This window comes from Panthera pardus, unplaced genomic scaffold, assembly GCF_024362965.1.
Source record: "Panthera pardus isolate Hobbes unplaced genomic scaffold, ASM2436296v1 HiC_scaffold_10, whole genome shotgun sequence".
Classification (NCBI taxonomy): Eukaryota; Metazoa; Chordata; class Mammalia; order Carnivora; family Felidae; genus Panthera; species Panthera pardus.
Window position 1 is genome coordinate 14,512,051 of NW_026526655.1, and position 13,697 is coordinate 14,525,747.

General features: G+C 41.1%; 1 protein-coding gene across 3 annotated transcripts in view; it reads left to right on the plus strand.

The window, feature by feature from the left end:
- AP1S3 (adaptor related protein complex 1 subunit sigma 3) overlaps nucleotides 1–13,697 on the plus strand; it is a 59,125-nt gene that overhangs the window by 12,798 nt on the left and 32,630 nt on the right. The gene's annotated exons all lie outside the window — the stretch shown is intronic.

Below are 13,697 nucleotides of genomic sequence, written 5' to 3' on the forward strand. Positions count from 1 at the left end.
TATCTTACATTGCCGGTTTCTCTACTGAGTGGTATAAGGAATGGTGATTTCCAGCAAAAGTGACCGCAAAACATCTGTTGTATTCTCCCGTAATAAAACTTTATGCTACATGGGAAGTCTAATAAAAAAGAAACAGGTGTTCAAAATGGAAGATGTTAAGCCCATCTTCAGCCCTACCTGCACATGGCTGATTGCTATGACCCCAAAATGGGCCAGCCCAGTGCAGGCTGTAGTCTGATGCTCCCTTTTGGGTAGGGAAATGAAGGCCACCAAGTAGAGAATAGAAGCACTTCGGCCAATGCATGTGCGTATCACCATCCACCCTTAATTACTCACGTCTTAAGAATAGAAGGAACCCGGAGAGGAATCATATAATGAGCTCTGAGCAGAGGTCAGGTTCACTATCAAGTAATTAGCCCTGAAGTTACTTTAACAGCAATTAATATAGTGTTAAACTATTTGCCTGTGACTGAAACTTAAATTGGTAACAATTAAGTAATGTCACCTTAATGCATGTAGCCTGCACGAAATACCGTGCTGGTGGTTCTTAAAGTTTTCTGGGATAAAAATCCTTCTTAAAATCTGCTAAAATTTCTGGACCTGGTTTCTAGAGTAATCACTCATCTAAAAGTTTGCATCTAAAAGTTTGCATAGACTTTCAAGTCTACCAACACTCCTTTCCCTTTTAAATTACCCTTAGACCTTGGGGATTTATTATAAAGGTATAGAATCCTACCTGAATTCAATACCTAGCCCTGCCACCTATACTTTGAAGACTCCATGAAAGTCTTTGAAGTGTCAATAACTAATTTTTTTTTGTATTCAATATGATATGTTACCTAGGTATGTGGATTAAACAATACAATATGACACACATATAAATGTGCCCCAAACCGTGTCCGCCATGCAATGGATTGTCTTTATTGATGAATAAATAAATTTGTCATGTGGCATAGTATGTTCATATGGGTCGGTCTGTTAATAGACTGGAGTCTTCCTGGAGAGAAGGGACCCTGAGAAGTTAGATGGTGATCAGAAAGTTTCTTGGAAGAGTGCAGGATCAGAGTAGCAAGATGGGGGGCCAGTGACAGTGTCTGTAGTGTGATCCTCCTCATAGCTGTCATATCTACCTCCACTCTAGGTAAACAAGTCAACAGATGCTACTCAGAGAGGCCAGACAGGTGCCTTTGTCCCTAGAGATGTGTTCACAGATTCCTCCAAAGTGTCCTATTTTTTCAAGAACTCTGAGCAGACCACTGCTGCTAACACAGCTTTCTTCAGACCAGCTCCTGTCGAATAAGAGCTGGAGGCCCTTTCTGGTTGTCATCCCAGCCGTGTCATCCTGTGACCACACTGTGGCTGATTGAGCTGTGTCTTCTGTAGAGAGCTAATCCCACCACTATGGGCTATTTTATTTTCATTGCCAGATTATGAGGGTTACCCGTAGTCTTTTGTGAACAGGCTGCAGTCTTGTGGACGAGAGTGTTATGTATCTGTTTAACAGAGATTCAAAAGCATCATGTAGTATGTCCAGCAGTCTCACGGGCGCTGTGCACGTTTGAAGACTGCCTTTGACTGGCGGATTGTGTGGGAAAACCTCAGGCTTTAGAGTCGGACGTATCTGTGTGTTGGAATCCCTCTCTGCCATTTACTGGCCTTTGAGCTGAGTCCCTGACATAGGTATCATAGAACATCTATCCATGACCTCATATGAGTACTATCTGTTCCTTGCTGGTGGTTATCATGATTGTGATGGCTTGTGGCTACTCACATTTCCTGCTTCTCCTAGCAACGCTGCATGTTCATGGCCCGGAACCCTGGCTTTGCTCGAAAAGGACCATCTGATCTCTTGATTTGTTTTTGATGGGTTATCAGTTGAAGTAGTTTTTTTTTTCCAAATGTATGGGGATGAAAAGAATAATCATCCACTCTCTGTCATAGAGGCTTATCACCACACACGTTACACTACGTTCCTAATTTAACCAATTAACCTGAGACGATAAAAGTTCACTCTGATAGTATTGTGTTCTGTGGAATGCAAAGCGATGTACCTATAAGATTGGTTTATGTGCTTGGATTTGCTGTGGAGTTAAAACCTTTTCAGATTTCTTAGGAACCTAGGACCCATTGCTTTAGGTTTTCTTACAAGGTTCACATGTTAAGTTGGTTTTACAAATCTGTGCATCATTTATTTTAGGTTAGTACCGCAGTCCTTAGGAATCTGATGTCGGTTCATAAAGTTAGGGGGAAAGTGATTGTTATCTGACCCTTAAAGCAGAAGCTAAAGATCTGTTACTTTGGGTCTTTCTGGAGTTAATTAACCCAGTCTCTCTGCTTTCCTTGGGTTGAATCCAGCATCAGCCCTGGACGGTTTTTCCCAGACTTACCTTCCCCAGACTCTCCCTCCCGAGGAATATGTGTCTTACACTGGAGCCCAGGACTAAAATTTACCGTGCAAGGTGAATCCGAGACTGTCCTTAGTTTTATAGCAGAAGATACCCAAACATTTTCCAATGTGGTTTATAGAACATTTACAGAATCAATGGTATTGTTTCACTAACTCAGTCAATCCCACTGGTAAAATGGTTTAAAAGTCCAAGTCAAAAATTATATTGATGTTCATTGAAAATAAAATTGGGGGGTGCCTGGGTGGCTCAGTCCGTTGAGCGTCTGACCTCGGCTCAGGTCATGATCTCGCGGTCTGTGAGTTCGAGCCCCGCGTCGGGCTCTGTGCTGACAGCTTAGAGCCTGGAGCCTGTTTCAGATTCTGTGTCTCCCTCTCTCTTTGACCTCCCCTGTTCATGCTCTGTCTCTTTCTCTCTCAAAAACAAACAAACGTTAAAAAAAAATTAAAAACAAAATAAAATCGGGTCTTTGTTATTACTGTCAGCCTGAAATATCTTGCACAGTCTTAGAATTCTTGCTATAGTTTTTAGTTTAATGTGCAAGCCTCATTTGGATTGAGGTACAGCTAGGAGTTGCTGTGTTTGAAGCCTGAGATTGTTTTGCAAATGGTGGATGTTCACATGATCAGTGAGAATTTTGTTCATGACGTTTGTTAGGGTCTTTGGAGAATCCGTCCTGGGCACCTGCCTCTGATTATTTTGGCCTAGGATGGTGACCAGGGATGGTTTAAATGTGACTTTTCAAGTACATTTGGTTTCAGAATTTGGTCATGTCAGTCCCTAGGCTGTAGGCTGTGAACCAGACAGAATGAAAAACAAAAGCAGAGAAGGGCCATTTCCTATTGTTAACAAAGCAGAGTGTAAGATTCCAGCTATTACCAGCTGTACCCACCACAGCCTCTTATCTATGATTTTTCTCAAACTTAGCATAGCCTTCCTCCTAGTCACAGGGAGTCACAGGGAGTCAGGGCATGGATTGCGGGGGGGGGGGGGGGCGGGGGGGGCACAGGAAACGCAGGCTACTTCCATATTCTGAAGCCACCTGCACGTGAAAAGAAAGAGAGTGCCCGAACAAGGCTGTAAACATTGTGGCACCTTTTCAAGCCTTAGGCTTAGCCAGTTAGCACAGGCAGCATGCATAAAATACCACGCACTTTCGTCTTGCCTTTTGCAAAATGTTTGAGGGATTCGTAAACAAAACAAAACAAATATATTGATTCACTGTGTATGCCAGGAGCTTGGACTGGTAATGGGCACAAGCTTATGTCCGTATGAAGAACGTCTCTGCCTTTTGACCTCAGTGGGCCTTTTCTGTGACATCCTGAGTAGTATCCAATTTTAAGTTTGAGATCCTTTGTGGATGTGAGGCCTGCCCCTTCCTTCTAACCCCTTTCACTGAGATGGGTACCTCTGATTCTGAGGATGACTTATCTGTCATTGCTGCCCCACTCATTGCCACTTAGGGGCCATGTGTTAGAAAATGGCTTACAGGAGGTCAGAATGGCATACATGAGGCGATGGTGGAAGAAAAGGACATTTTTTCGTTGGCTTTTTTTACTAGTTTTGATTCCAGTTTACTTGTTTTTGTGACTTTGTGGCACATTCCCGATTTCGCTCCCCCTCCTTTCTCTGTTCTTTGAACAAGTAGACAGTAGTGGTCAAGCAAGGCTCCACGGAGACCCCCGGAAGCCTCCCACATCTCTTTCACCATAGCTGCTCAGATTTCTCTTTGACTCTTTGCAATGAACTTTTATTTCGATCTAGACACTCTGTGTTTTAAATAAAAGCACTCTTGAAAACCCCTTCTCTAAGGGCAAAGGATAGAAGAGAACTAAATTTTGTTGCACTTGCCTTTTACCACGTCAGCAATGGCTCACACTCCTACATGCATAAATGGGGGAAGACTTTGGTCAGTGAATGGGAGACTTTTGCTTTTCTATAACATTTGATTTCCGAAAAGTGTGCAAATATGCTTTATGACTGCTGGTCCGAGAATCACTTTCTGCATCCCATTGTTTTAAAGAATGCATGGGTGTCATTGCCTTGTATGATAGATAGATATCTAACGTCAGACTGTTGGGGTTGAAGGGAACTATGGAAATTATTTTGGGTCTAGTACCCCAGAGACACTGGTCAAGTTGCCTAATCACATGGAACTAGTTCTTGGTTAAACCTGGGATTGTAACCACATTTCAAGCCTCTAGGCCATGCTGTTTTTCCTAAGGCTAATTATTTTACTGGCTCAAGAGTAAATAGGTAGAGAATAAGCAAGCCTTAAACTACTTACAGGGCACCTAAAAACTACCAAATCATGTATTCCAATTTCTACAGCTTATGTCCAGGAAGCCCCAAAACATAAACACAACTCCCAAGTCCCAAATAACCATTGAATCAGAATGCTCCCACCATCTACAATTATATGTAGGTGGAATTGTTTTTTTTTTTTAATATTTTTTTTAACGTTTATTTATTTTTGAGACACAGAGAGACAGAGCATGAACGGGGGAGGGTCAGAGAGAGGGAGACACAGAATCGGAAACAGGCTCCAGGCTCTGAGCTGTCAGCACAGAGCCCGACGTGGGGCTCGAACTCACAGACTGAGAGATCATGACCTGAGCCAAAGTCGGACGCTTAACCGACTGAGCCACCCAGGCGCCCCTGTAGGTGGAATTGTTAAAAATGGAGCCCAAACAACTCAATGAAGAAATAGATAAAGGCCTTGAATAGACATGTCTCGAGAGATGATATCCAAGTGACCAATATGCACATGAAAAAAAAATACTCAGTGTCATGATTCACTTCACACCCATTAGATGGCAACTATTAAAAACAAACAAAATAACAAGTGTTGGTGAGGATGCAGAGGAATTAGAATTTTTGTGCAGTGATGGTGGGGATGGAAAACGGTACAGCTGCTTTGGAAAACAGCATGGTGGCTCTTCAAAAATTTAAACATAGAATTACCATATGACCTAGCAATCCCCCTCCTGGATATGTACCCCCGAAAAATCGAAAGCAGGGACTTGAAGGGATTTGTGCACCCATGTTTATAACAACATCATTCACGAAAAAGTGGAAGCAACCCAAATGTCCATTGATGGATGAATGGATAAAATGCACTGTATATAAATGCAATGGGAATATTATTGAGACTTAAAAAAAAAAAAAAGAAGGCAATTCTGACACATGCTACAACGTGGATGAGGCTTGAAGACATTCTACGAAGTGAAATAAGCCAGTCACAAAAGGAAAAATACTTTGTAATTTCACTTATGTGACATCCCTAGAGTAGTCAGATTCGTAGAGACAGAAAGCAGAATGGTAGTTGCCAGGAGCTGGGGGGAGGGAGGAGTGGGAAAGTGTTGTTCAAGAGGTACGGAGTTTCACTCTGGGAAAATGAAAAGGTTCTGGAGGTGGGTAGTGGTGGTGATGAATGCACAACATTGTGGATGTATTTCATGCCGCTTGAACTATACATTTAAAAATGGTTAAGATGGCAAATTTAAGGTTATGTATATTTGACTACAATAAAAAATTTTAGATCATTAGAAATGGAGCCCAAATTTAAGCCATAAGAAAAGGATAAGGTACTTCTGGAAAGAATATTGCAGTGAGTGGATCTGTAAGAGAGGAATCTTTAATGGTTTATTATAAATAATGGCTGTCTAATTTATTGGGCATTTTCTATTCATCACAAAGTATTTGTGGAGTGTTTTCTGCATAGTAGTTTTTTGGTAAGTGGAACAGCAGATCTTTGCATTTAGGTAAGTAGACATTACTTCATGTGCTGTTTTTTTTTTTTTTAATGTTTATTTATTTTTGAGAGAGAGAGAGAGAGAGAGAGAGACAACGAGAGGGGGAGGGATAGAGAGAGAGGGAGACACAGAATCTGAAGCAGGCTCTAGGCTCTGAGCTGTCAGCACAGAGCCCAACGCAGGGCTTGAACCATAAACCTTGAGATCATGACCTGAGCCTAAACCGGACACTCAACTGACTGAACCACACAGGCACCCCTCTCACGTGCTATTTCAAGAAAGGAAATAACAATGCTTCCTTGGGCCAGCTGCAAACTTAAGAGTAGTGTATTTCAAAAACTATGAAAGAGAGGAGTTGGGATGGGGTCAGGTATCATTTATTTTCCCTCTGTCATGTATAAGCCACGTAGTCTAAATTTTCACTGCCCCAGCTGCATTTCTCTTTGGTCAAAAGACAGCTGTGTCCTGGAATTTAAAACACACACACACACACACACACACACACACACACACACACACACAACGGTGTTTGTGGTCACGGTCTCCAGGCAATGATCCTGAATCATCAGCTTATTAGTGATGCAACTTTGGGCAGTGGCCTCTCCTCTAGAATTGAGTTTCTATTAGACTGTATCCAATAGTCTATTCAGCTTTAGCATTTTGTGAACTCTATGCGATTTTTTAGCGCATATACAAATTTTAAAACATCTTGCTCTTGACTCTTGATCCATCTAACTCTTTTCTCATTTCGCAATCAAGAAAGTTCTTGAAGATTGCTTTTGAGTTAAATGTAGGAAACCCAGTGGACTCAGGTAATAGCCCAGACCTGAGAAGAGGTATGGTCAAAGATGTAAAAGCATCTTGGTGTTAGAAGGATTCTCAGTGTTGTTAGAGAAACATTTTCGTGAAAACCCCTCTTGAGCCCCCTTGATGCTAGTGCTGATGGGATCCATTATTAACTCCCTCTCGAGTCCTGTGGCGGGTGGGCCCTGCCACTTTTCTGCCATTCAGACGACACCTGGAAAATTCATAAGCAAAACATGAAGGGATGGACGGTGACAAAAGCTTGGCTCTCCATTCCAAAAATACTGGCTTGGAAATTGAAACAATTTTTTTTTTTCCAGGGAAACAGAAAAATGAAATGGCTACCTCTAATGAGTGGTTTTAAGAAAATTCTTTTATTTCCTACTTAGCTAAATTTTCACATGTCCTTAGAGGCTTCCGTTGTGCTGGCTGTACAACGGTCATTCACACAATCTAGGTACATGCTAGACAGCACGGCCCAGTGTACTTTTGTGTTGTCAAGATATTTCCTTTGGCTGTAACTTTTTTTTTCTGATAGTTGATCCTCTCATTTTCTGGGAAGGGTAATGTTGAATGTCCTGGAAGAAGAGATACTTGGTTTCCAGTTGAAAAGTTAAATGTTAATCAACTAAATGTTACATCCCCATGGCAATTACTCCATGATAGTCTCTCTCTCTTTCTCTCTTTTTTTAAACATTTCTTTATTTTTGAGAGACACAGAGAGATAGAGAATTGAGCAGGAGAGAGAGAGGGAGACACAGACTCTGAAGCAGGCTCCAGGCTCTGAGCTGTCAGCACAGAACCTGATGTGGAACTCGAACCCGCAAACTGTGAAATCATGACCTGAGCTGAAGTCGGATGCCCAACCGACTGAGCCACCCAGGTCCTCTACTCCAAGATAGTCTTGGTAAATGCACTAAGGGAAATTTTCTTTGACTATATGTGATGGATTCTTCTTTTTTTTTAACTATAAAATTTATAGGAAGAAAAATTCATAGTGTTCTCATGTTACTTTCTCATCTGTTGTCCTAGGCTTATCCAAGAAGATTGGCACCAAATATACTTGTAGGCTGATTAGTAGATCAACATCCCCTAGAAGAAATTAATTTATCTTCTCTCCCACGGGCACAATTCTGCCATTAAAATGTGAAGCAATGATTGATTTAGACATAATTATATAATAATAACCCATCAATATTATACTAAGCATTAATCTTCTAAATCCTCACAGCTCTATTGTGAGTTAACCAAATAATTACATTTTACACGCTACCTTTTCTCTTTTGTATTACGGAACTACTACTGAGTGAATTACTGCTTCATCAACTACTTACAAGAACAGATCTGCCATAATCATTCATTCATTCAAAAAGTATTATTTGAGGGCCTACTATGTGCCAGCCACTGTTCTGGAAGCTTGGGATACATCAATAAACAAAAGACAACATGACTACCTCATTGGGCATATATTGTATGATGTGTATTGAGTATAATAAAATAATAAAGTAAAATATTAAGTCACAAGTACTTTGAAAAATAATGGAGTAAGACTGGAAGATTAGGAGTATTGGGCCAGGCCAGTGATGGGGTAGTACGTTTCCTGTAGAGTGGTCAGGGTGGCTTTACTGAGAAGTAGATTTTTGTACGGATTTGATGGAAGTGAGGGAGTGACCCATGAAGATATGTGGGGGCAGAGTGTGCTGGGCGGGGGGTACAGCTAGTGCCCTGAGGTAGGGTGTGCCAGCGTGGCTAAGGATAGGGCGAGTTAGGGGACAAGTGGCTGGTGACGTCAGAGGTAGAGAGGGCCTCATTGAGTAGGGCCATGTAGGTCACAGTGAAAACTTGGCTGTTTCTCGGAGAGAACATGTTGAGCAAGGGAGTGGCCTGTCCTACGATTGTAGTCTGGGTGCTTTATTAAGAACAGATGGTAAGGGAGCAGTGGATGAAGTCACTGTTATGACCTGGCTAATGAAGTCTCTTAAAACTTCACCAGCCTGTTAAAATTTATTGAAAAGAAAATGTTGAGTATTCTAAGGAAATGCAGCTGTATGGTTTTCCAGTGCTAATATTAGCCTGGTGCATTCTGGTTGATTGACCATCAGAGTACGAAAATTGAGGGCTCGTTTTTGGTCTGCCTTTTAATGAAAAGCTGAGCTATTTAAAAGTGGAAATTATACATCATGCAACTTTGTAATGTAAATGTGATTGAAAAGAGTCCTTCCTTCTGCAGTGTTTCGGGGGGCCTATGGAATAACCAGAAGAAAAAACACGCCCCTCACTTCCATGTAGTATTAGATTAAATTCTCCGTAATAGCCTAGATGTTCAAATGTATCCAAAGGGAGGGGGGTGCACAGCGGAGGGAGCAGAGACTTCATCCCATCCTGGGTATCCGGGGCCTTTGGGATGGTGTTGGCTCGAAGCTGCCAGTGAAGTCATCGCAGCAAGATAGGGGTCTCCGAATCCTTGGAGCTCAGTTCTAACTATGTCACCTCCCTGTGTTCTGGGGTCTTACTTGCCTCCGAGAAGAATTTATATTAACGATTTTTTCACTTCTTAATGAGGGGAATGCTTACAAATACTCGGTGGGCTATTTCTTGACCTAAAGCCCGCGTCAGCAAAGCCGTATTTTCTTGGGCAGGTGTGTTGGGCAGGGGTGGGGGTGTGTGTGGCAGAGTCCTTGCTCCGATGTCCCTGAATAACAGCTCTGCCTCCAGCTGCCCAGCACCCCAGGAAGCCCCTTCCCTTGTTAGAGTCGCTCCTGCGTTCTGTGTTTCCCTAGCAATCTTCACTTCAATTTTTAAAACTTAAAAATTTGGAAAAAGCAGAAATACAAAGGGGGAAATGCGAGCGAAGCTTGCAATGTTGTTTATACAATTACTTTTTCATTCAAATATAAAAAAATAAAGATGAACAATATCTGATATTATTGGCTCCCTCCCAAAAGCACAGTTAAAGTCTCAATCACGTGTATATAAATGAATACACATATGTTCTAAATACTGAAAGTGTAAAGTCAACTTCCTTTTTTTTTTATTAAAAATTTTTTTAATGCTTTATTGATTTTTGAGAGAGACAGAGAGAGAGAGCAGAGTGCAAGCTGGGGAGGGGCAGAGAGAGAGGGAGACACTGAGTCTGAAGCAGGCTCCTGGCTCTGAACTGTGAGCACAGAGCCTGACACGGGGCTTGAACTCACGAACCGTGAGATCATGACCTGAGCTGAAGTCAGATGCGTAACCGACTAAAAGTCAACTTTCAAAAGTAAGATACGTAAAAGGGAGAGTCTAAAATGATGTAAAACGATATGCAGCAAAAAGATATAAAACACAGGTAAATGATGTGATATAAAAATAATCAGCCAAGTGATATAAAATATCTAGGTAAAATGATATAAAATAATGCTTTGTTTATATCAGAAACTGAAATGTGACCGTGAATTTTACAAAGCGTGCATTTCACTTTACTGGGGTGATTACCAGGAGGGGTTATTTGGGTTTGGCACATTTAGTAATGAAAGCATGTGGTCATTTGGAACCTGTCTGGTTTCTTTTTAACTTGGCAAGCATGCCTGCTGGAGAGCCATGAAGTTTTTTCTAGTGTTTGTAACCAAGTCTGTCTGTGTTTTTGTTTTTCTAGAAGTTAGTTTGACATTCTTTCTCTCTCTCCAGCCTTTACTTGGAACAGTACCAATTCTCCTGTAACATTTGTGATTCGGACCTTGATCAATCATTGTTAGAAATGGAGGTTTCTGATGTACTCAGACTAGGGAAGGCACAGAAGGTGCCTTCAGATTTAATCTCAGAATCATCATCATTTGCAGAAGTTCTGAAAAACATTATAACTAAATTATGTATGCTGCTTGGGCAAAAAGCATAAGGCAAAAGGGAAGAAAAAAAAACAACTTCAACTCATCCAAACTTGCAAACAGCCTAGGTTAAGGATCAGCTGGCAAGATCAGACTACATTTTTTTAATGTTTTAATTTTTATTTTTTTATTGTTAAAGTTTTTATTTAAATTCTAGTTAACATAATATTAGTTTATATATTATTATTTTATATTTATATATTATTTTATATTTATAAAATATATATTTATATATAAATATATATTTATAAAATATATATTTATATATAAATATATATATTATAAACTATATATATTTATAGTTTATATATTATATTATATATTTATTATATTTATATAATATTATTATATAATATTATTAACATAATATTAGTGTAATATTAGTTTCGGGAGTAGAATTTAGTGATTCATCGCTTACATATAACACGCGGTGCTCATCATAGCAAGTGCCCTCCTTAGTGCCGTCACCCATCTAACCCATCCCCCCCCACCTCCCTCCAGCACTTCTCAGTTTGTTCTCTATCGTTCAGAGTCTCTCTTAGGGTTTGCCCCTCTCTCTCTTTTTTTCTTTTCCCTATGTTCATCTGTTTTGTTTCTTAAATTCCACGAGTGAAATCGTATGGTGTTTGTCTTTCTCTGACTTTTTTTGCTTAGCATGATACACTCCAGCTCCATCCACATTATGGCAAAAGGCAAGATTTCATTCTTTTTGATGGCTGGGTAATATTCCCAAGTAGAAGAAGGGAGCTGTAATTCTGACCTACAACAAGGTATTAGCATATACTTGTTAAAGTAACTTACAACGGTGCCGGATACACACCTGAAGCTTCTCGTAGATCACTTACTTGGCAGAATAAACTTTGAGACCAAATGCTTTTGTCCTGACTTTAGCAATGTATGTTGGAAATGTAATGGTAGAGAACAAAACCGTCCGGAAGCATTTCCGGAAACTGCACGTAAACACGTGTTAAAGCTGTAGTAGTCACAATTGCCTTCTTCTTAAGCCCGCTGACAGGTGTCCAAGGCTTCTGTTCAATGCTGGCCTTTTCTTTGCTGGGCCATTCAGAGGCAAGTCCTTTCAGTGGTGGTTTCTCCTTGACTGTTTTCTCCTGGGTTCTTTTTACGTGACTTGCATTTGACATGCGTTTCAAGCCTATATAATTTCAGGAGTTAGCGATTTCCAACTAACCAGCACCAGAGTGCCCATTCCTGCAGTGCTGCTGCAAAATTAAGTCTTCTAAGATGCAGTATCGAAGATGGACGTACAAACACAAGTTGCAGATTTTACCATTAATATCCTTACTTTAAAAAACTTCCGTTTGTTTCATTTGATCCAGAAGATCCTGGTCTTTTCTGTCATCCCATAGTTTGGAATCAGTGGGCCGGGAAACTGGAAGAAAGGGAATTATGGCATTGGCAAAGCGGGCATGTTCACTTGAGCGTGCATTGTGATGTTAATTAGTGCTTACACCTCCTAGTGGGCAGCTCAGATCCACAGCCACTAATTTGGAGCATTTGGGACGTGTGCTCAGCCCCCACCCGATGGCTGTTCTGTCACGCTTAAGCCACGGATGGGACCTAAATTTAAGTGTGTGAACGTAGACATCGATTGGGAGGCTCTAACTTTACCTGGCTCTCATTGCAATAGTTTTTAGTTGTTTTGTTTGTTGTTTTTATTTTCTTTAAATGTTTATTTATTTTGAGGGAGAGTGCACCTGCACATGCATGAGCGGGGGAGGGGCAGAGAGAGGGAGAGAATCCCAAGCAGCACGGAGCCCCACTGGGGGCTTGATCTCCTGAACCCAGAGATCATGGCCTGAGCCGAAATCAAGAGTCCAGATGCTGAACGACTGAGCCACCCAGGCGCCCCTGTTTTGTTTTTAAAGGCTGTTGTTCAGCCTATAGGAAAGGGAGATGCAGAATAGGGTGGGTCACAATTCAGCATTCTATTTGAACTTGAATAATGACAGCCTTGCATCCCACGTTGCTTCTGTCCAGTCCTCCTTTCAAAGGCCAAGAAAATTATATCCGTTATTAAAAAATACCTTTTGGAGCTTTCTGTCATCATGGCTCCTCTCTCTTGTTTTAGTTACGTCAACTTTCCCACATGTTTTCTGAATTCAGGCACACAATTTTCACCCCAGTGGTAATAAGTGACCTGCCACCCTGGGACTTACAAGAGCAATTTTCTTTAAGTACCCAATATGGCTGGACCCATCACCTTTACCCTCACGCTAGGTGCCATGCTGTTAGGATAAAACCAATTAATTGTCGCACGAAGCGAACAGCACTTACATACGGAATTCTGAGAGGTGATATTTAGTAACACTAAAACGCATCATGAAATTGGCGCAGTATAAACCTGATGGCATCTAATTTTTGTATGCCATTTTGGCTCCTCTTGACTCATCTTGGAGATTAATGAAAAAACCTACTGGCTACATTTGACTTTGAATAAAGCTTTGGCTTTCTGAAAGAGGAAGATCTCTGCCTGAGTTTGTGATCTCTCTGAGGCTAGATCTTAGAGTTGGGGTGAGTTGTCCACACCGAGCACGAGTGATTTACAAGAAGAAAGAAGAAACTTGATGGCTGGTAGATGTATTGGTTCACAGTTGATATCATTGCAGTTTCAAGTTGCTTTAAGCAGGGTTCAGGCAGTCATAGAAGAACATTGCCTTCTAGTGACAAATGTGCTTCAGTATCATATTGACTTTAAAAGTGGTGAAGGCCAGCCCAGTTGGTGCCCACGGATGTGTACTTGCTGTCTTCAGGGAGGCGATGTAGTAGAACCATTTAAGGGGTGAACTTTAGAATCAAGCCCAGCTCTGGAGTCTTCTAGCTGATGGACCTGGAGCTAGGCACTTCACTTT